Consider the following 22,675-nt stretch of genomic DNA (forward strand, 5'->3'; position numbering starts at 1 on the left):
TCCACAACTGGATAAAGGATATCTACAAAAAACATCTTTAAATATGATACTTAGTGGTGGCAAACTCACTAGGAATAGGAAAATGGCAAGGATGTTCTCTCTCGACACTCCTTGTCAACATCAAACTGGAAGTCCTTGCTAATGCACTAAGACAAGAAAAAAGATATATAGATAGGAAAGCAGAAAATAAAACTGTCTGTTTTTGCAGATGACGATTGTCCATGTAGAAAATATGACACAATGGGCATAAAAACTGTGGCACTTAAAAGCAATTACAGCAACTTTACATTACACAAGATTAACATAAAAAAGTCAATTTCTTTCTTAGTATATACCCACAGTGCAAAAGTGGAATTTGAAATAAAAAACATAATAACATTTACATTAGTACCCCCAAAATGAAATACTTAGGTATAAGTCTAACAAAATCTATATGAGGAAAATGACAAAACTCTGATGAAAAAAATCAAAGAAGAACTAAATAAGTGGAAAGATATTTGATGTTAATGGATAGGAAAAGGCAATATTTTTAAGTTGTGAGTTCTTTCCAACTTGATCAATAGATTCAATGTAAACTGAATCAAATTCCCAGCAAGTTATTTTGTGGATATTGGCCAGCTGATTCTAATGTTTATATTGAGAGGCAAAAGACCCAAAATTTCCAACACAATATTGAAGGAGAAGAACAAAGTTGTAGGACTGACACTACCTGACTTCAAGACTTACTGTATAGCTACAGTAATCAAGACAGTATGGTATTAGCAAATCAATAGACAAAAGATTTTAAAAAAAGAATACAATAGGGCAAAGATAGTGTTTTCAACAAAGCATGCTGGAAAACTGGATATCCACATGAAAAATCAATCAATCAATCAATCAATCAATCTAGAAACGGACCTTACACCTTTTACAAAAATTATGTCAAAATGGATCACAGACCAAAATGTAAAATGCAAAACCATAAAATTCCTAGAAGATAAGGTAAGACAAACTCTAGTCATTGCAACTGGTGATGACTTTTTAGATACATCATCAAAGGCACAATCCATGAAAAAAATAATGAATAAGAATGACTTAGTTAAAATTAACTAAAATTAAATTTTTTTGCTCTGTGAAAGACACTGTCAAGGGAATGAGAAGACAAATGACAGACTGGGAGAAAATATTTACAAAAGTCATATCTGATAAAGGGCTACAATCCAAAATATACAAATAGCTATTAAAACTCAATGATAAGAAAACGACTGGATTAAAAATAGGTCAACGATCTTACAGATATCTCACCAAAGAAGATAAATAGAGGGAAAATAAGCATATGAAAAGATGCTACACATCAAATGACATCAGAGAAATACAAATTAAAGCAACAATGAGATACCACTGCATGCCTATTGCAATGGCCAAAATCCACAACACTGACAATAGCAAATGCTGACAATGATGTAGAGCAACAGGAACTCCCATTCATTTTTGGTGGGAAAGCAAAACGATACAGTCATTTTGCAAGGCATTTTGGTGGTTTCCTACAAAACTAAAAATGGTCTTACTACACAATCACTCTCTTTAGTACTTACCCAAAGGAGTTGAAAACTTATATCCACACAAAAACCTGTACAAGATGTTAATAGAGGCTTTACTCACAATTGCCAAATTTTAGTAGCAATCAAGGTGTCCTTCAGTAGGTGAATGGATAAACACAATGTGATATATTTAGACAATGGGATTTTATTCAGTACTAAAGATAAATAAGCTATCAAGCCTCAAAAGACATGGAGGAAACTTAAATGCCAATTACTAAGCGAAAGAAGCCAATTTGAAAAGGCTACATACTATTTGATTCCAACTATGTGAACTTCAGGAAAAAGCAAGAGACAAAGTATTTCTCTTCTTTCTTCACCTATGCTTACACTTTTGCTTGGTGTATATAATATATGCAGAGAAGTGTACATAAGTATAAAACTGGATAAAATTTTACAAAGTTAACACAGAAAGATACTATCAAAATAAAGACATCGATTTTAACAGAATTTCAAAGCCATTCTCATTTTCCTTACCAGGTATTAGTACCTCCTCCCCAACCCTAAACACATTCTCATTTCTCACGTCAGAGACTAGTTTTGCCTAATAATTATTGAGGTTGAGAATCATTTCCTGTTTTTTATTGAATATCTTTTGTGAAATATCCGTACAAGACTCACACTTTCTCTATGGTTCAACATCTGTCAGATATATGCATCACAGATATCTTCTCTCGTTGTGTGCTTGCATTATCATACTCTGAAAAATGTTTTCTTTTGATGAAGAGATGGCGCTACCTGTAACACAGCCCATTTATCTATTTCTTTTCTTCTTATGGTTAGTGCTCCTTGTGTCAAGTTTAATAAATCCTTGCCAAGACCAAATTCATGAAGATAGCCTTTTATATCTTCTTCTTCTTGATTTTTCTTATTTTGACTTTCATTTTTAAGCCTAATTTCACATGGAATTGAGTTTGTTTACTGAAAGAGGTGGGAGCCAAAATTAATCTTTTTTTTCTGACGTATATCCAGTTGACCTAGGATAACTTATAGAAATGTTCTTTCTCCATTGCTTTGTAGTATTAAATCTGTCATCAACTAATTCACAATATGCATTATCCAGCTGATGTTTATATCACCCAATTCATTAAGGCATTCTTTAATTTTCTTCAATATACTTTTCAAACATTTTATTGATTTATGACTTAAAAATATACAAATTTAATTGTAATTTATGTCTATAAGCATTTTTAATTAAACACAAAAATGTCACCAATGCTTTATAAATAATTAGAACACAACCAGATTTCAGAAAATACTTTTGTGATGACAGTGAATTAGGGATTGTGAATGTTTTTAGATAGCTACACATGTTTTGACACTCCTGTCACTGGGAGGCGAGGTCTATGTCCACTCTGCTTGAATCCAGGCATGCTCTGTGGCCTCGTTGAACAGTAAAATACAAAAGAAATAACATTCTGCCAGTTTCTAGGCCATGACTTTAAAAGACTGGCAACTTTCCCCCTATGTTTCTTGGAACCATAATTCTACAATCCTAGGGACTCAACATCAGAATCTTGCTGGAGAGAATGTATGGAGAGGCCCTGAGATTTCACAGAGGAGAAGAAAGGCCCAAATGAACTCAATCTTCCAGACTTTCCAGTCAAGGCAAAAGACAAGTGAGTAGAATGTCTGACTCTCTAGACCAGTCTAGTCGAAAACGGAATACCACTGAAGGATCTCAATCAGCGATCATCAAGTATTGCAGAGAAATCTGCCAGGCCGAGCATTGCCTTCATTCCTGATGCACAAAATTATGAAATATCTTAAAACAGTTGTTGCATTAATTCACTAAATTTATCAGTAGATTTTTATGCAGCAACAGATAGCAGTTGTCTGACTGATTTATTTCTACCAATTTACAATAGACCTTTAATTTATTCTAGCTGTTCCATAATTTCTTTTGTGTTCTTTCTTGTCCTTCTTTGATTGATTTATTTTTAAAAACTAATTCCTCTTTCTGTCTCTAATATAAATTATAATGTTTATCACATTTTGATATGTATTGGGTCCTGTATGTATTTTAATCTCAATAACACATTGCCATTGTGAAGACAGGTACATTTAGATCAATCTATATACTTACCCTATCTGTTATTCATTTTTTCCCTTCTGTTTCTCTCATTTTCCGTATGGGATTACTTCCTCCTCACTGTAAAACTCTCATTTCTATTTTTGATATGATTCTGCTAGTAATATTTTTCAATTTATTTGTCTATAAAGGCTTTAGTTTCAAAACTATTTTTGCTGGTTTATAGTTCTATGCTGACAGTTGCATTCCGTCAGCTCATTAAAACTTTAATTCCATGTCCTCTAACATCTACAATTATTGTTGAAAGTAGAACTGAATGTCACACCTAGGATGTCATTTTAGCTCCTGTGAACGTAATGTCTTTTATCATAATATTTTTGCTCTGTTTTTTCTTTTCCCATTGTTTCTGAAATTTTATTTTTTATGCCTATCCTTTGCATTTATCCTTCCTGGTTTTTGTTGTGCTTTCTTGCAAATTATGTTTTTGCTTGCTTCAAAAAAAATCAGTCCCTATCATTCAAATATTTCCTTTCTTCTACTTTCTCTCCTCTTCTTGGAATCTAGTTATATGCGTATTAGAATACTTCACTGTATTCCTTTTCTTTATAACATTTTTGATAATTTCTATTCTTCTGTCTCTTATTTTTTCTGAGCTACCTTCTATCCATATACCATCTTTTGATGTGTCTAATTTGTTCTTAAGTTATTGTATATTTTCTAGTTCTTAATTTGCCATTTGATTTTTTGCACAGGGCCAAATTACCAATCTCGAGTTTTAATTTTGTGAATGTACTAATGAAAGTCATTTAAAAATCCTTGTCTGAAACCTCCACTATGTGGATCCACCGTAAGTCTGTTTTTACTGTCTTTTTTTCTCTTTGCTTTTGTTCACATTTTTTTTGCCTTGTATACCTGGTAATTTTTGGTAGAATGTCAGACAATGAATATGAAAATTTGTAGAAATAATCTGAAGGTCTGTATGATGTATTTTTTTCTTTATCCAGGCAGGTAGGTAGGCAATACTAATAATTCCAATTTATTTAACCCAATTAGGAAGTTACGTGAAGCTGGTATTCAATATCTGTGAGTGTTCTGTTCAATCCCATTCCCTTGAGTCCTGATCTATTTTCGGTTTATCATTACTTCTAAGATGTGGTCCTTCTACCTTCCCTAAATCTGGGTTGTTTACCAGGCATGATGATTTGTGGCAAACCCTAAACTCCAAATTTCTCCCCTGAGTTCAGTGAGTATGTCATAAATTCTGCCTACCTTCTCAGCTTTACCCATCAACCACTCTTGCTTTAGGGACCATATGAGTACTCTAAAGAAAAAACAGTACCAGATGCTGAGCTCAAAGCTCTGAGCTTTTAATTCTTGGCCTTACAATTCTCCACTGAGTTGACAGTGGTCAAATAATTTTAAGCATATTCTGTTCATTTTTCCAAGTTTTCTATTTATTTTCTGTGGAAGTGATAGCTTGAAATGTCTCCTTTCTATTAGTGAAATGTGTATTTCCTTGGAAATACTTTCATTTAATTCTATTAAAAGGCAGCAAGAAAGTGCTAAGTCTTGGAGACAAAAGCAACTCACATGCTGTCAATTTTCATAGGAATCCATGACTATAATTGGTTGATCATATAATTTTTAAGTGAAATGTGTGTTATTGATAATTACATCAGAACACAGGCCTAGACTTGGATTGTTCTGGGAAAATCAAAATGGAGTGGTGTGTTACACTAGTTTCCATTCCATGCTGGAATTTTTTATGCAAGAACTATGCTTGAAGTGGTATGAGTATAGTCATATATACGAACAATTGCCTTTTGTTTTGTGAATGGTATGCTTAAAGAGTGAGTAGAGGTGATAACTTGATGAACCAGGCTTTTGATATTATGTATAACTTTACCATGAAAATAAGGCATGTAAAATCTTTCTACATAGAAAAACTGGCGAAGTTATCGAAATATCAATGATCTACATAGATTTAAGGAGAGAAATATAGTTGCAGTAGATAACATGAGCATTGTTCAGTTTTTTTATAAGAGCATTTTATAGCCTTTGATTTGATTTACAAAATCTCTGAAAATTGATAGGATATATAACATAAAGAAAGTGACTGTCTAAAATAAGTAATTTCTGGGGTACAAAAAATCATTGTAAAATTAAATGCTATTATCTATCAATTTACCAGTGTTTATCATTAAATGCTTTGATTATTTTTTTCTACTTTAATCTCCTCAGTGACAAAGGCAGTAAAACATTATAGAAGTTCAATAAATATTATTTTAATTAATTACTAGCAGCAGAAATACTTTATTGCTAGTTTTTTCTGTATATCTGTCTTCTCCACACACACTAAAAATTTTTCAACAACAAGGAGCTTTGTTTAGCACACAAAGGTAACAAAAATGAATAAATAAGTGCATAAATAAATAGAGTTTTTACATAATTCCTAAAATTTATAGTTTTTATACGATAGAAATATGTTTATATTTTATTTTCTTTCAAAATAGGGAATGCCCTGGCCTTCAGTTCAAAATAGGAGATTAATCTTGAGACACAAATCTGACTCTGTCAAGAAGGAAATAGCTAATATCAAATCTTCTGAAAATTGGCTCTAATAGGTGACATGGCTAAAATACAGGGGCTGTTATTTGCCCAAGGGGATGGAAAGGGCAAAGCACATTGTGACATATGGTGCACAATATCAGGAAGCTTATATTATATAAAAAGTAAATCCTATACAATTTAAGCAAAATCCTGAACAAACCCACCACTTTATATATAAGTGGACTGTTATGATTCGTGGTGTCATTTGTGACTCACAAATATTTAGTAGTTTCTCAACATGTAATACATAAGTATCCCTCTGTCTCGAATTGCTGGAAGTCCAATGTCTCTACCCCAGAGCTACTCTAGCCTCTAAGGATATTCCGCCTAAGCGCTTACTCATGTAAAAAGATATAAATATGTTTGCTCCTTGCCACCCAACACAATGAATATTCAGGTAAATGTTACTCTACATCAAAATACGCCGGAAGTCCCATTATTATAGCTCATCAGATTTCCATTAGAATTGCTTACTCAGCCATTTCCTCAAGGCAATTACTGGTCTGGGTCAACTTCTGTTATATTCCATCTGAGAAACCACAAACCAACATTTCTATTCCTTTTTACAGTAAAGAAATAAATTCGTTGATTCACTCTGTTTATTCAAGGGTCCTTCTTGGTAACATGGCCTTGTTAAGGGACCCCTTGTTATTCCTGAGGGTTGTCAATATATATTTGGATCTTGAGCAATATTGTTCAAGGTCAAAATGCTTCCCCTCTAGTAAGCACTTGGTTTTCAAATGCACTTTTATCATATTTCCAGCCTAGCCGTCTTTGCATCCTACATATCAATTGCTTATCTCATGGGGGAAAAAACTACATTTACTTTAAAAAAGCCTAGCCACTCTTTTGCTCTTTTCTTTTCTATGGAAATTTCCATATCATCCCTATACCGTAAGGATAGTATAGGTCATATGATTCTTTGGTACATCATAAGTCATAGTTAAAATTGGCATATGTTACGAGAAAATGAATCTACCTCTGGCACAGTCATTTTGAGCAAGCATTCAAGCTCCTAATGAACTGTGTGGGAAGCTGAAATCAAAACTGCGCATTCCATAAAAAGAAAGATCTGATAACCTTACACAGAAGCAGAAAAAACACCCATTCCAAAAATAACATCTCTACAGCAAATCATTGATATTAATGGTTACTAGCCTACTGAGTGGTGGTGGCGGTGATGGACTGGGGGATTACACATGGTTAAGAGATAATTTACTTATTTCTACCGTAGCCAAATGATAAATCTGGAGCAGAAAGATTTTTCACAAGAATAGTTTCCTGGTTTTTTTTCCTGTCTGATTTACCAAGGTACTATACCATCCGAAAACATACTCACAGTTAAAAATTATTTTACATCTAGAGAAGAAAAAATCTATATGATGAAGAAAATGTCAATATAAGTACAGAAATATCATACAAAATATTTTACAGATTTTAGTCCCATTTGCGTTGTGTATGATATTAAACGAAAACGTAAAAGACTTTCCAGCTTATATATTGAGGTGAACTATCAGATTTGTTTTATTTCACTGAGAACACTAGACCATAGGAAAAAAACAAAATAAAAGCACCAGTGACATTTTACAGCTTCTATCAAAGTAGGAAAGAATTAACAGACTGTATGACAAAAAAAATTTGCCACCAAATTGAAAAGAAGAAACATTTTAGATTGTCATAATTGCCATAATATTTTGGCTATCTTACAGATGTGTCAATCAAGGAAAAAGACAGTGGCCAGGTAGAAGAAAGGCAGTTTAGTTGGAGAAAATATTCAGAAAAAGATCATAAAAACTTTTGCCAAAAAAACTTTAATATGAATCAATCTCCTTAAGCAAGTAGTACCTTAAGGAAATAAAAAAGCTTTTGCTTATGAGCATGTTAGATTTCAACAATTGTATCAGATATTTTCATCCTGTGGATGAAAGGGAATCCTGAGGCCAAATATTGTCCTTGCTCTTTCTCTCTCTCTTTGTCCACACGCACACACACTGAGATTTCAAATAATGAGAATTACTTAAATATTGAAAATAAATAACTGTGGGTAACCTACACTTTTTTCCTCTCAATGATGCAAGTTCTAAATCACAAAATCTTATTTTGAGAGTTTTGTTGGAAGTGTCATTGCCTTGAATATTCAATCAGCTAATGCTAATGCATATTAAGAGAAAAACAAAAAACATAAGGCTTACACTCAAATTGAAAAAAAATCTCTTTTTCTAGAGACTAAAATATCTTTTTTCTCCTCTTGTGTCTTGGAAAAGAGTAGCTACATTAAAACTGCTTTTCTCTTTCTTGTGTGAAGATCGATTGCTAAGCAGATTGGATTATGGAAATGGTTATTCAGCTTAGCACTGAAAATTTCTAAACTGGCATTTATACATATTTTTACAACTCTTTTATTAATTCTTTTGGGAAATAATTATGCCTGAAAATTCTAATGTGGTGTATCTATGCATTTGAAAATAAAAGACAAGTTTTTCTCCCATGTTTCTTTAGAACATATTTTTAAAAATCTTATCTCATTGAAGTCAGTCTGATTATAAGAGAAGCTGTTCCTAGGACCTGAGAAATAAAAATAGGCTTTCTGGTACATAAGAAAGTAGCAACATATACTTTCTAAAAGAAAAGCATATATGTTGTTAATTCTTTGAAAGAATGGAATTGTGTCACTTATGTTCATACTTTGTATAAAGATTGCATTTATTTGCCTTTGGAAATATTTCTTAGAGATATTTTAATTATTCCCATTTTGTAAAATATGGCACTAAAATAATGACCTTGCCATAAAAAAGATCAGGATTTAAACAATGACTGTTAATTATTAAACAGTTTTTGAAACAAATGTTGAAAACGTTCTGCTTAAGTTTAGTGATATAAGAACCACAATCCATAATTCTCCTATGCAATTCCTCTCACTATATATGTGAATTTGATCTGGTACTTGGTGTGGTCAGCCTTTTCTGTCCAAAGATAATAGATATTTTTAATAATAACCTGAAATGTTGCCTAGCTCTGAAGTGATACAGCTTTGAAGGAATATTCATATGTTTGGGAGACATTAAATATTGTTAGTTTTATCAGAATTCTTTGAAAACAATGCATCTGTGAATAATAGTTTTTAATATCCTTATTGATAGAGTTGTTTGTCTTTTTCCTATGATTCCGTTATACTTTAATTCATATCCATATTAAAAACACTTTACAGTTAATTCCAAATATCAGAGGGAGAAGATTTACCTAATTTTAAGACGAAGAATTGTTAAGCCCCAGCAAGGTCTTGGAGTACAGTCAGGAACTAACCTCTCCAAAATTTAAACTCTTGATGGCCTCAGATACCTAAAGCCTTACTCAATGAAAAGAGAGGAAACAGACTTGGAACGAGGCCCCTTGGATGAATGAAGGAAACAGAGGCTAAATGGGTTCCTCTCCTCTGGACGAGACAACCAGTCTTAATGAGTTCAGGGCTGAAAATTCCTAAACTTCCTTGCAGAGTTGAGTAGGACAGTCCTGAAACAAAAAATTAATTACCAAATCAGTTAACCTGGTCAACGATAAAAGATTTGTCATTTGGTCTGAATGGTGTCTTTGAGTTTCTCGTGGTCACCATCCTTTTCATAAACTCCCATGATTCGTCAATATTTAACTGCAATGTGCTATTTCTCTCCTGCAAAAGCCTTAAAAATTCACATGAGCAAAGAAAATTAGGTTTCCTCTTGGTCTCACCTTAATATATCAGAAAACTCTTGTATGTAGCAAGAAACAGTAAACATCTGTTAAACACATGAATAACTGCCTGATTCACCAAATGAATGAATGAATGAATGAATGAATGAATTTATTACCTTCAGTGCAAGTAGCTTGACTGACTAATACAGACGTTACATTAATTATGTAAAGTAGTTTGTAATTCAGTATTTCACAGGGATCAATATTAATGTTCAATGAGCAAAGGTATGCCAAACAGTGATTTCCCCTGGTACATTGGGAAAAGTGATATTTTCTCTTATCACAGTGGTCTCATCTACTAGTGGTTTCCAAAACTATACTGTCTCTGGATTCTGGTTACATAATGACTTCTGCAATGGTAACTTGACTTCATAATAGTAATAAAACATGAATGGAAGCTTTGATCAAGATGTAAGAGAAGGAGGCTAAAAAAATGACACATGGAATCCCCTTGTCGGCATTGGAAACCAGGCACGGCAATTACTGAAACATTTTCCAAGCATTCCTTCTCAAGACTGCGTCTCTAGTTTTATTGGGTACACCGAAATTATCCTCCTTTTTCTTCTCTCTTCTTTACCCCAGGATACTAGTTATTTTGTGAGTATAACACAAACCTAAGAGAGATTGTTCAAACAGACTAAACTTTAAAAATTTACGTCAAGCAATTTCTGTGTTTCCCGAAAATTCTTTTCCAGATATATGATGTTCTGGATAGAAAACCAAAAATGACATGTATCTTTGTTTTGTTTGAATGAAGCAATACATGTTCTTCCAAATAATTACAACTTTCTCTGAATTACTATTTAGATCTGTGGCATTCATTTACTAAACCCCTCTCTGTGAATTATTCCTATTCTGCCATAATGAAGTGGTCAGCACCTAAAGCTTTATCCTTTGGTTGCCTGTGATGCTAAAATGTCACTATGGAAAGAATACCTACCGCTTAGACTTGCTTCCACTTCCCACTCTGCACCCTGCACTCTGCAGGCTGCACCCTTTATGGGAAAGAGTTCTTATCATAAGTGCATGCCTTCGTGATAGTTGCTGTTGCCATGCAAATGGAATAGCCAGCACAGCTGCCTGCTTGTCACCCATGTGTAGGACACTATGGCAAAAACAGCTAGTGATCACCAAAATTCATGATCCCTTCCATGGTAGAGTGTTGCTATTACGCACTAAACAGTAACATAAAAGCATGTGATAGTATAAAACTCCCTAGAAAAAGCAAATATATACACAAATACAGAATACTGCAATACTGTAAAGGTAGTTTATAAATGGCTTTTGATTTTAGTATAAAAGTTAAAGATAAAATCATTAAGAATAACTATAACTACAAATTTATTAATGGATATGCAATCTAAAACATAAATTGTCACATCAATTACATAAAGTGTGATAGAGGAAGAAGTAGAAGTGTAGGGTTTCATATGTGATTGAAGTTGTTATCAGCTTAAAATAGACTCTTATAAGAGTTTTATGTAAGCCTCATAGTAGGCACAAAGAAAATACCTATGGAAGACACACGAGAAAAAGGAATCAAGACATATCGCTACAAAAATAAAAGAAACACAAAGGAAGGCAGCAATTTATTGCCTTCTTCCATTCTCTTCCTTCTGACCTATGCTTCTGGGCTGTGAATGTCACAAGTGTTGCTCAGGTTTTCTTCCCCCTTAAGTGTGACAGGATGGCTAGAGAAGGCTGGAGTTGAGTATTTCCTTTCCTCCAGGCCCGTTAGGCTTTGATAATACTCCAGCAAGTTAGGCTCTGGTTAACTAGCTTTCCCTGAGAGCAGGCCTTTTTGAGAAGAAGAGCATTCTGGCTTATTCAAAATGGTTCCTTTCCTACTTCCCCTTCCAGGAGCAAGAGGGATTTTTTCCTTTGCTATTTAGTGCAGGAATCTGTTTGAGCTCCTGTAGCTAAATAACACAATATTCTGGGGGGTCCCCTTACGACTGGTTCCCCTTGCGGTTTTAACTCTCAGTGTTTTTCATACTGAGCTTCCAACAATTCATCAATTATAGTTCCGATTTTCCTACTCTTTCACTCCCACCCTTGCACTGGTTCCCAGGCAATTTCCACTGGGGAGTCTCTGCTCTGGTAAGCCATGACTTCCCCGTATTCACCTGTCTATCTCTCCAATCTTGGGGGCAGCAGTTTGCCCTGTGTCCTCCCCTGTCTTATGGATCCAAGAAGAGTTGTTGATTTTTCAGTCTTTTCAACTTTTTACTTGCTGTTGGGATGAAGTGGCAACTTTCCAGCTCCTTATGTACTTGGAACTGGAAACTGGAATGACAGTGTAATTTTGATTTGCAATTTATCTTATGTTTGAAGCTGTGCTTTTTTCCATATGTATAAGACACATTTTATCATTTTTTCATGAATTGTCTTTTCTTAGATTTTTCTCATATTTTTATTGGTTTTTGTTTTTCCTCTTTTTTAAAAAAAAATTATATTGACTTTACTGTGCTGAGATCATTGAACAGTAGATCTACCCTTTTAACAGATTTTTAAGTGCACAATAATGTATTGTTTACTATAGGTACTATGTTGTACAGCTGACCTCTAGAACTTATGCATGTTGCAATAACAGAAAGTTTATATGCATTAAAAACCAATACCATATTTCCACCTCCTCCCTGCCCCTGGTCACCACCATTCTGTTCTCTGCTTCTATGTGTTTGATCTCATGTGTAATATCTCTGACCTATGTGTAAATACCTCATACAAGTAGAATCATGAAGTATTTGTCTTTCTGTGACTGGATTATTTTACTTAGCCCAGTGTCCCCCAGGTTCACCCATACTGCTGAAAATGGCAGGATTTCCTTCTTTTTTAAGGCTAACATTCCACTGTGTGCATATTGTATGTTTTCTTATCCATTCATCTGTTGATGGATGTCTGGGTTGTTTCGATAACTTGGCTATTGTGAATCACGCTTCAGTGAACAATGAGGGGTACAGATATCCCGTCAAGATCCTGATTTCAGTTCTTTTGGATATATATCCTCCAGTGTGATTGCTGGATCATATAGTAGTTCTATTTTGAACTTTTTGAGGAAACTCATTCTGTTTCCCATAGTGGCTGCACCCTTCTACTACACTCCTACCAACAGCCTTTAAGGGTTTCAATTTCTCCAATCTTTGCCAACACTTGTTACCTTTAGATTGTTTTTTTTTATAATAGCCATCCTAGTAGTCTTAAGGTTATATTAGATGTGCAGTTATATCTGATCGTGGTTTTGATCTGCATTTCCCTGATGATTAATATGTTGAGCACCTTTTAATATACCTGTGCCTGTGTGTCTTTGTTCTTTGGAGAAATGTCTATTCAAGTCCTTTTCCCATTTTAAAAATCAGATTATTATTATTGTTTTGATTTTTATTATTATTTTGCTATTGAGGTGTAGGAGTTCCTTATATATTTTTAGATATTAACCTCTTAACAGATAATGGTTTGCAAATATTTTCTTCCATTTCGTATGTTGCATTTTCACTCTGTTCATTGTTTCCTTTGCTATGAAGGAGTTTTTAGTTTGATCTCATCCTACTTGCCTACTTTTGGTTTTATTGACTGTGCTTTTGGTGTCATATCCAAAAAATCATTGCCAAGACCAATGTCAAGGAGTTTTTCTCCTCTATTCTAGGAGTATTATAGTTTCATGTCATGAAGTCCTTAATTCATTTCAATTGATTTTTGTGTATAGTATAGCATAAGGGTCCAATCTCATTCTTTTCCATTGGATATACAGTTTTACCAACACCATTTGTTGAAGAGACTATTATTTCTCCATGGTGTGTTCTTGGCACCCTTGTTGAAGATCAGTTGATCACATATATTTGGATTTATTTCTGGACTCTATTCTGTTCCATAATCAGTATGTCTGTCTTTATGCCAGTACCATACTGTTTTAATTACTGTAGCTTTGTAATATATTTTAAAGTTAGGAAGTGTGATGCCCTTGTTATATTTTTCCAAGATTGCTTTGCTATTGGGGTCTTTTGTGGTTCCATACAAACTTTAGAGTTATTTTTCTCCATTTCTATCAAAAATGCCACTGGGTTTTGATAGGAACTGCCCTAAATCTATAGATCGTTTTATGTAGTATGGATATTTGAATAATATCAATTCTTATAATCCATGAACATAGCATGTCTTTCCATTTATTTGTGTCTGCTTTCATTTCTTTCATTAATATTTTATAGTTTTCAGTGTGCAAATCTTTCACCTCCTTGGTTAAGTTAATTCTGATGTATTTTATTCTCTTTGATGCTATTGTAAATGGGATTGTTTTCTTAATTTCTTTTTAGGGTAGTTTATTGTTAGTGTATAGAACTGAAACTTATTTTTGTATGTTAATTTTGTATCATGTAACTCTGGTGAACTCACATGAACACCTTAATAGAGGCAGAAACAGCATTTGACAAAATTCAACATCTTTTAATGACAAAAACATTAACAAATCAGGTATAGAAGAACTGTACCTCAACATAATAAAAGTTATATATGACAGCCGACAGCAAACATCATCCTCAATGGTGGCAAAATAAAGGTTTTCCTGTAAGATCAGGAATAAGACAAGGATGCCCACTCTCACTACTTCTATTAAACATAGTACAGGAAATCCTAGACAGAGCAATTAAGCAAGGGAAAGAAATAAAAGGTGTCCAAATTGAACAGGAAGAAGTTAAGTTGTCTCTATTTGCAAAAGACATGATCTTATATATAGAAAACCCTAAAGACTCCACCAAAAAGAATTTCATATGTAAAAATGGTATAGGAAATACTGAGTTGCCATATATATATCTCATATATATATATATATATATAGATAAATATAGCTATATATAACTAAGTTAATGTATATTTAACTAGTTATCATATTTCACTAGTGTTTCTAGAGCTTTCAATTTTTTTTTAAGGTTTTGTTTTTTATTTAAAGATTGGCACCTGAGCTCACATCTGTTGACAATCTTCCTTTTTTTTTCTCTTCTTCTCTCTGAAGCCCCCAGTACATAGTTGTATATTCTAGTTGTGAATGCCTCTGGTTGTGCTATGTGGGATGCCGCCTCAGCATGGCCTGATGAGCAGTGCTAGGTCCGCGTCCAGGATCCGAGTTGGTAAAACCCCGGGCCTCCAGAGCAGAGCACACGAACTTAACCGCTCTGCCATGGGGCCCTAGAGCTTTCGGCGTTAATAGGAATCACAGCATCATGAATCTTAAAGACTAAGGTAGGAAATATAACGTTTAATCTTCCCCAAACTTATGTAACAACTGGCTTACTTTCTTCTGGATCACTGACAGAAACTTATTTCTAACAAATAATCATGAGGAAAATTTTTTATAATGATGCAATCCCATGTTTACTGCAACTAAACAAATATTCACGAATCCAAGTTTTCTAATCTCTAGGAGTATTGTTTCCTTTAATAAATACATGCTATAGCCATGGAGTCTATATATAAAGTATATTCAATCAATCCTTTATTTATACACTCATTTATTCATTCATTGACTGGATATTTATAGAAAGAATATTTTATGATGGAAAATCAGGATATACAAATGTATAACATGCATTTTCTATACCAAGAATTCACAATGAAGCAGTGGACATAGAAACACAACAAATTTTAGTTAAATGCAAGGAGTACAATAATAGAAATAAGAAGAGCACGCCACCAGTTGAAAATAAGAAAGGCATATAATGGTAGAATTAGTATTGTCTACACTTTTACAATTGAATTAATATCTTCATCTTGTTTTATACTTTAATATTTAACATCTTTGCTGTTTCATTTGATTTCTGGATTAGACTGCATGGAAAGTTTTCCTTATTCTTTTGACCCGAGTGATTTGAGAAAAATATATCTTATTTTTAACTCTACTAGTAGCAGTGTTGAAAGTCTTAAAATAGAATGGTGAATGTATTTTGAATTAAGCAAAACATAGAATGAGTTTTAAAATTATTCTCATGTATGTATTTATTTATCATTGACACAGCATTTTGATGTTTGTTTCTTAACTATCCATATTATTGTGCAGCTTGATTTTCTCATTCATCAATCCATCATGAGTAAGTTTCTAATTAATACATGAAGATCTAACTTAATCTCTTTAAAATCGACGTAAAATACAATTTCATACTGTGTACCACAATTTTTTTATATTACTCTATCATTTGAAATGTTACCATTGAAAACATGTCTAGGTATCTTTTGCCACTACAAATTTAAAAAATATATATGTAGGTATATGCATATATCTATACTTCTGTTTGCTTTTGTATCTCTATATATGAAGATATATATATATATATGTGACATTGTCAAAAGTGGGAGGTCTCACTAGGAGCTAAAATTGACAGGTTCTTGGTTTTAAGTCATGTTAAGTTGCTTAAAGTAGAAACAAGTATGTTTTTGCATTCACCCCTTCAAAGAAAAGAAATCGTTAAAAGACATCTCTTGGCATAACAATCTAAACCTACATAATTCTGAAGGAAAGTAAGATCTGTATAAATTTTATTATTTGCTTTGGTTGTTATTTATTTTTTCTTCTACTCTTTGAAATGTACTGACTTGTGTCCTCAAGACATTATAGTTATTTTTGTGAAAGTAAATGAACTCTTTTAGGAGGGGAAACCAGAATAGAAAGAGCAATTAGTGCTAGAATTATGGCTAGAACTCATATTTAGAGAAAAAGAGAAGGAAAATGAATCACTGAAGAAGTTATGATCAGGAGACCTAAAGGACAAGCACAATAACATGCTGTCTGGGGAAGCAAGGGAGAAAAGAGTCTTCATGAGCTAAAGATCACCTTACCATTACAGATATTTAGAGGGATAGGTCATGAGAGTGGTATCATGCAAGGAACTTTTATATAAGGAAAAAATTTAAGAAAATATTTAGAGAAAATTGCAGGATCAAATACTATTCTTAAAGCAATATTATTAACACTACTATATTTACAGTCATACAGCATTTACTCTATTGTCAGGAACTATTCAGCTCTCACAACATCCCAATAACATCTACAGATCAAATTTCAGAGATATTAGCTAACTGCCACAAAGTCTCATGGCTAGCAAATGACAAAAATCACAGTTCAGAGCAGTCTTTCTCATCTCTGAGTTTCCAAGCAGTCTGTCTGTATTTTCAATGTAAGTAGTAGAAAGAGTAGAGAGAGCTCATTTGAATGAGCTACATTTGGGTACAGAATGGCCTAGTTAGTGGAGATAGACACGTTAGCAATGTTGGGAAGTGACGCCATTAGCAGAGAATGTGTGGAGAATGAAGTGGGAATTACAGAGAAAATGAAAATAGTAACCTATATAGCTTCAGAGAAGAACACGAGGAAATGAGAAGCTAATGCCAAAAGATGCTCTCTTCTTTGTAAAGTGGAAGTATGGTCAATCATAGAGATATAGTGGCCATACATTGCTGTACATATCTTGGTTAAGAAATTAGCAAATTAAATATATCTATTCCACATTTACTTCACCCAAAAAGGCTTCAACTGTTTTACGTTATTCAAAAATAAATCTTTTTTACCAAAATGGAAATTGAGCATATTATACCATTTAACATGTATAGGACAGTAATTAGTGCTTTATTTTCGATTTAAATTGAACTCTCTAAAATGTGATTAGTGATTTTTGAAAAGTCAGTTACATGACATTCTTCTTTATATTCATTATTTTGGAGATGTCTCAATGGTTACACCCCATTAATTGTGCTTCATATAGTCATTTGGTCAGAGGAGCTGAAGGTAAAATAAATCAATGAATAAATGAATGAGAAAATAAATTAATTCAATAAAGTTTTACGTCTGTCATTCAAAGCATGACGTTTTTTCCATTTTCATGCAAATATGAAAATTCATTTTTTTCTTTAATTATGAGCCATGAAAAAGTTTATCAAGTGAAAATGAGCAATTAAGCTTATGTATAATTTAACAGTCACTTCTGTAATGGTAAAGTGGTGCAATGACAAAATCAAGAAATTAGAAAAATCATAAAGGCAAGAAAATGTCAATGTTACAAGAGTTAACATGAATAAAAACACATAAAAATATTTGTCTACAAGGAATAAAATATAAATTGAATTAAAACAAGATCTTTACACAATTTGGACTAATTCATACATAAGGTACTATATTAGTCAGGATTCTCCAGAAAATAGAACCAATAAAAGAGAAATACAAAGGCATACTCATTTTCTGTGCTCACTCTATTGCGCTTTGCAGATATTGCAGTTGTTACAAATTGAAGGTTTGTGGCAACCTTGAGTTGAGCAACTCTACTGGCAGTATTTTTCCAACAGCATTTGCTCACTTCCTCTCTCTGTGTCACGTTTTGGTAATTTTTGCAATATTTCAAACTTTTTCATTATTATTATATTTGTTATGGTGATCTGTTACCAATGATCTTTGATGTTACTATTGTAATTGTTTTGGGGCACCACGAACCATGCTCATATAAGATGCAAACTTAATCGATGAATGCTGTGTGTGTTCTGACTACTCCATGGACTGGCTGTTCCCCTGTCTCTGTCTTCCTCCTTTCCTGGGCTTCCCTCTTCCATGAGACACAACAATATTGAAAAGACCAATTAATAACCCTACAATGACCTCTAGCAGTTCAGGTGAAAGGAAGAGTCACACGTCTCTCACTTTAAATCAAAAGCTAGCAATGACTAAGCTTACTGAGGAAGGCATTTCGAAAGCCAAGATAGGCTGAAAGCTAGGCCTCTTGTGCCAAACAGTTAGCCAAGTTGTGAATGCAAAGTTCTTGAAGGAAATTAAAATGCTACTCCAGTGAACACATGAAGGATAACAAAGCAAAACAGTCTTACTGCTGATATGGAGAAAGTGTTAGTGGTCTGGATAGAAGATCAAACCAGTCATAACATTCCCTTAAACCAAAGCCTAATCCAGAGCAACACCTTGACTCTCTTCAATTCTGTGAAGGTTGAGAGAGGTGAGGAAGCTGCAGAAGAAAAGTTTGAAGCTGGCAGAGGGTGGTTCATGAGGTTTAAGGAAAGAAGCTGTCTTCATAACATAAAAGTGCAAGGGGAGACAGCAAGTTCTGATGTAGGAGCTGCAGCAAGTTATCCAGCAGATCCAGCTAAGACAGTTCATGAAGGTGGCTACAGTAAACAACAGATTTTCATTGTAGGCAAAAGAGGTTCTATTGGAAGAGGATGCCATCTAGGACTTTCATAGCTAGAGAGGAGAAGTCAATGCCTGGCTTCAAAGGACAGGCTGACTTTGTTGTTAGGGGTTGATGTAGCTAGTGACTTTAAGTTGAAGCCAATGCTCATTTACCATTCCGAAAATCATAGGGCCATAAGTATTATGCTAAATCTACTCTACCTTGCTCTGTAAATGGAAGAACAAAGGCTGGATGACAGCGCATCTATTTACAATATGGTTTACTCAATATTTTAAGCCCACTGTTGCAACCTACTGCTAAGAAAAAAAGCTCCCTTTCAAAATATCACTGCTCACTAACAATTGCACCTTGTCACCCAAGAGCTCTAATGGAGATGGACAGTGAGATTAATGTTGTTTTCATGCCTGCTAGCACAACATCCATTCTGCAGCCCGTTCATCAAGGAGTAATTTCCACTTTCAATAAGAAATATGTTTTGTAAGGCTAAAGCAGCCATAGATAGTGACTCCTCTGATGGATCTCACCAAAGTAAGTTGAAAACCTTCTGGGGAGGATCCACCATTCTAGATGCCATTAAGCACTTTTGTGATTCATGGAAGAAGTCAAAATATCAACATTAGCAGGAGTTGGAAGAAGTTGATTCCAATTTTCATGGAGGACTTTGAGGGGTTCAAGATTTCATAGGAGGAAGTAACCGCAGATGTGGTGGAAACAGCGAGAAAAGTACAATTAGAAATGGAGCCTGATGATGTGACTGAATTGCTTCAATCTCATGATAAATCTTTAACAGATGAAGAGTTGATTCTTATGGATGATCAAAGAAAGTGGTTTCTTGAGATGGAATCTATCCTGGTGAAGATGCTGTGAAGATTGTTGTAATGATAACAAAGAATTTAGAATATTAAATAAACTTAGTTGATACAACAGCAGCAGAGATTGAGAGAATGGACTCCAATTTTGAAAGAAGTTCTACTGTGGGTAAAAAGCTATCCAACCGCATTGCATACTACAGAGAAATCATTGATAAAAGAATAATTCAATCAATGTGACAAACTTCAATATCGTCTCATTTTAAGAAATTAACAGAACCACTCCAGCCTTCAACAGTCACCACCCTGAGCAGCCAGCAGTCATCAACATCAAGGCAAGACCCTCCACCAGCAAAAAGATTGACTCACTTAAGGCTCAGATGATGCATTTTTTAGCAGTAAAGAACTTTTTAATTAATGCAATTAATTAAATTAATGCAATTAATTGTCTTTTTACACATAATGTTACTACACACTTAATAGACTACAGTATAATGTAACACGACTTTTTCATGCACTGGGAAACCAAAAACTGCACATGATTCACTTTACTTTGGTGGTCTAGAACTGAATCCACGATTTCTCCCAGGTATTCCTGTGTCTCCTATCAGTCGATACTTACTTATTTATCTGTATATCTATCTACCTATCTTACTACATATATATATGAATGAAAACTTATTATAGGAATTGCTTCACACAATTATAAAGCATGAGAAGTCCCACAATCTGTCATCAGCAAGCTGGAGAAACAGGAAATCCAGTGGTGTAATTAACTCTCAGTCTGAAGGCCTGAGAACCAGGGGAGCTGATGGTATAAGTCTCAGTTAGAGTCCCAAGTCTTAAGAAACAGAAGTGCTGATGTCCCAGTGCAGGAGAAGCTGTATGTCCCAGCTCAACCAGAGAGAACAAAACAGCCCTTCCTCTGCATTTTGTTCTATTCAGGCCCTCAACTGATTGGTTGATGCCCACCTGCATTAGAGAGGTTAATCTTTACTCAGTTTACTGATTCAAACTCTAATATCTTCTGGAGACTCCTTCATGGTCACACTCAGAAATAGTGTTTTACCAGCTATTTGGGTATCCCTTAGCCTAGTCAAGGTAACACATAAAATTAACCATCTCAAGTCCACCCCTTGTCAACTTGGCACCCATATGCATATCCTTAAACCATATTTAATCTCCAAATAAATACCATAACATGGTCATAATTCCATCTACCATGATAAAACTATCCTTCAAACAGCTGAAAACACACAAATCCCTTCCCTAGCAGAGGAGTTAAAGTCTTTGAATGATGTTTACTCTTCTGACACCCCATAACTTAACTACTATGGTGCACAAGTAACAATACTTACAGAACAATATATAGTCAATACATCTTAGGTTACAAGATAAGAGAATAAAAGAGCAAAAAAGCAAAGATATTTGCTTAATGTATGTTTATATACACACAAATATAGTCATAACCAAATAAGAAGGAAATACTCTTGACAATTATAGTCCTCGTTTCTGAAACTGGTCATGGGTTATAGCTGGTACTTATAACTACTTTCTTCTACTATTCATTCTGTATTTCCTTTGCCTTTAGCAAGCACTTTAACTAGTTGTGGTTCCTTTCCTACCAGGGTGACCCAAACTTTCATTCCAGAAGGATCTGAACCATAGGTAATCCTGCCTAGACTAGATTGTCGCAGTTTTGCATTGACTTTAATCACAGTAATACTAAGATATGTCCTAAAGGATCTCCAATATTCCAGAAATACTCTTCCTTACCTCCATTGTGGGGTGGTAGTCCAATTTCCCCTTCATATTCAGAACCAATCACTTCAACCAATACCGTATTCCTTTGCTTGTTGATTCAGAGGTATGAGGAATCCCAAGTGGCCGGGTGGCAGTCTTAACTTCCAATTCAGTGGAATTGTTGTGTCTCCTGGTAGAAGCATTCCTCCTTCTGGAAATAAAACCTCTAAGCCAGAAAAGTATAAAATCATGGGAACAGGAAGCAAAAATTTTCCTAGTGAGTCACTAGAGATAATAGTGAGTGATGTCACTCCTATTTCTATCCCTTAATTCCTGTACCCGGGAATCCTGGCTTTTGGAGAAATGAAACAATATAGTGGATGCCGATTCAGAGTGTATACAGAGAACCTTGCCTCAGCCCTGCAATGTATTGCCACCTAGCTGGCGCTGTGACTGAGTCTTCAAATGGCCATTCCACCATTCTAAGCCAGCTCTTTCAGCATGCTGGGAAACATGGTAAGCCCAGTGAATTCCATGAGCATAGGCCCATTGCTGCACTTCATTGTAAATGAGTTCCTTGATCTGAATCATGCTGTGTGGAATACGATGATAGTGGATAAGGCATTCTGTAAGTCCACAGATGATAGCTGTGGCAGCCATCACCTTGAAGGCCTTGATGTCACTTTTCTTTATTTTTCTTTTTGTAATAGCTTTGTTTATATATAATTGACATACCACATAATTCACCTATTTAAAATATACAATTTGGTGGTTTTAGTATCCACGGTTTTGTGCTATAATCAATTTTAGAACATTTTCATCCTCCAAAAGAAATTCCTTACCCTTAGATACCACCCCCGAGTCCTCCCATCCTCTCCAGCCCCAGACAACCATTAATCTACTTTACGTCTCTGAAGATTTGTCTATTCTGGATATTTCATGCAAATGGAATCATACAATATATGGCCTTTTGTGACTGACTTCTTTCATAACATTCTGAAT

At 34.3% G+C, this 22,675-nt stretch overlaps 1 pseudogene; it reads right to left on the bottom strand.

The window, feature by feature from the left end:
* Nucleotides 1–21,315: 21,315 nt before the first annotated feature.
* LOC139039703 (uncharacterized) lies at nt 21,316–22,333 on the bottom strand (annotated as a pseudogene).
* Between the last annotated feature and the right edge of the window lie 342 nt (nt 22,334–22,675).

This window comes from Equus asinus, chromosome 6, assembly GCF_041296235.1.
Source record: "Equus asinus isolate D_3611 breed Donkey chromosome 6, EquAss-T2T_v2, whole genome shotgun sequence".
Lineage (NCBI taxonomy): Eukaryota > Metazoa > Chordata > Mammalia > Perissodactyla > Equidae > Equus > Equus asinus.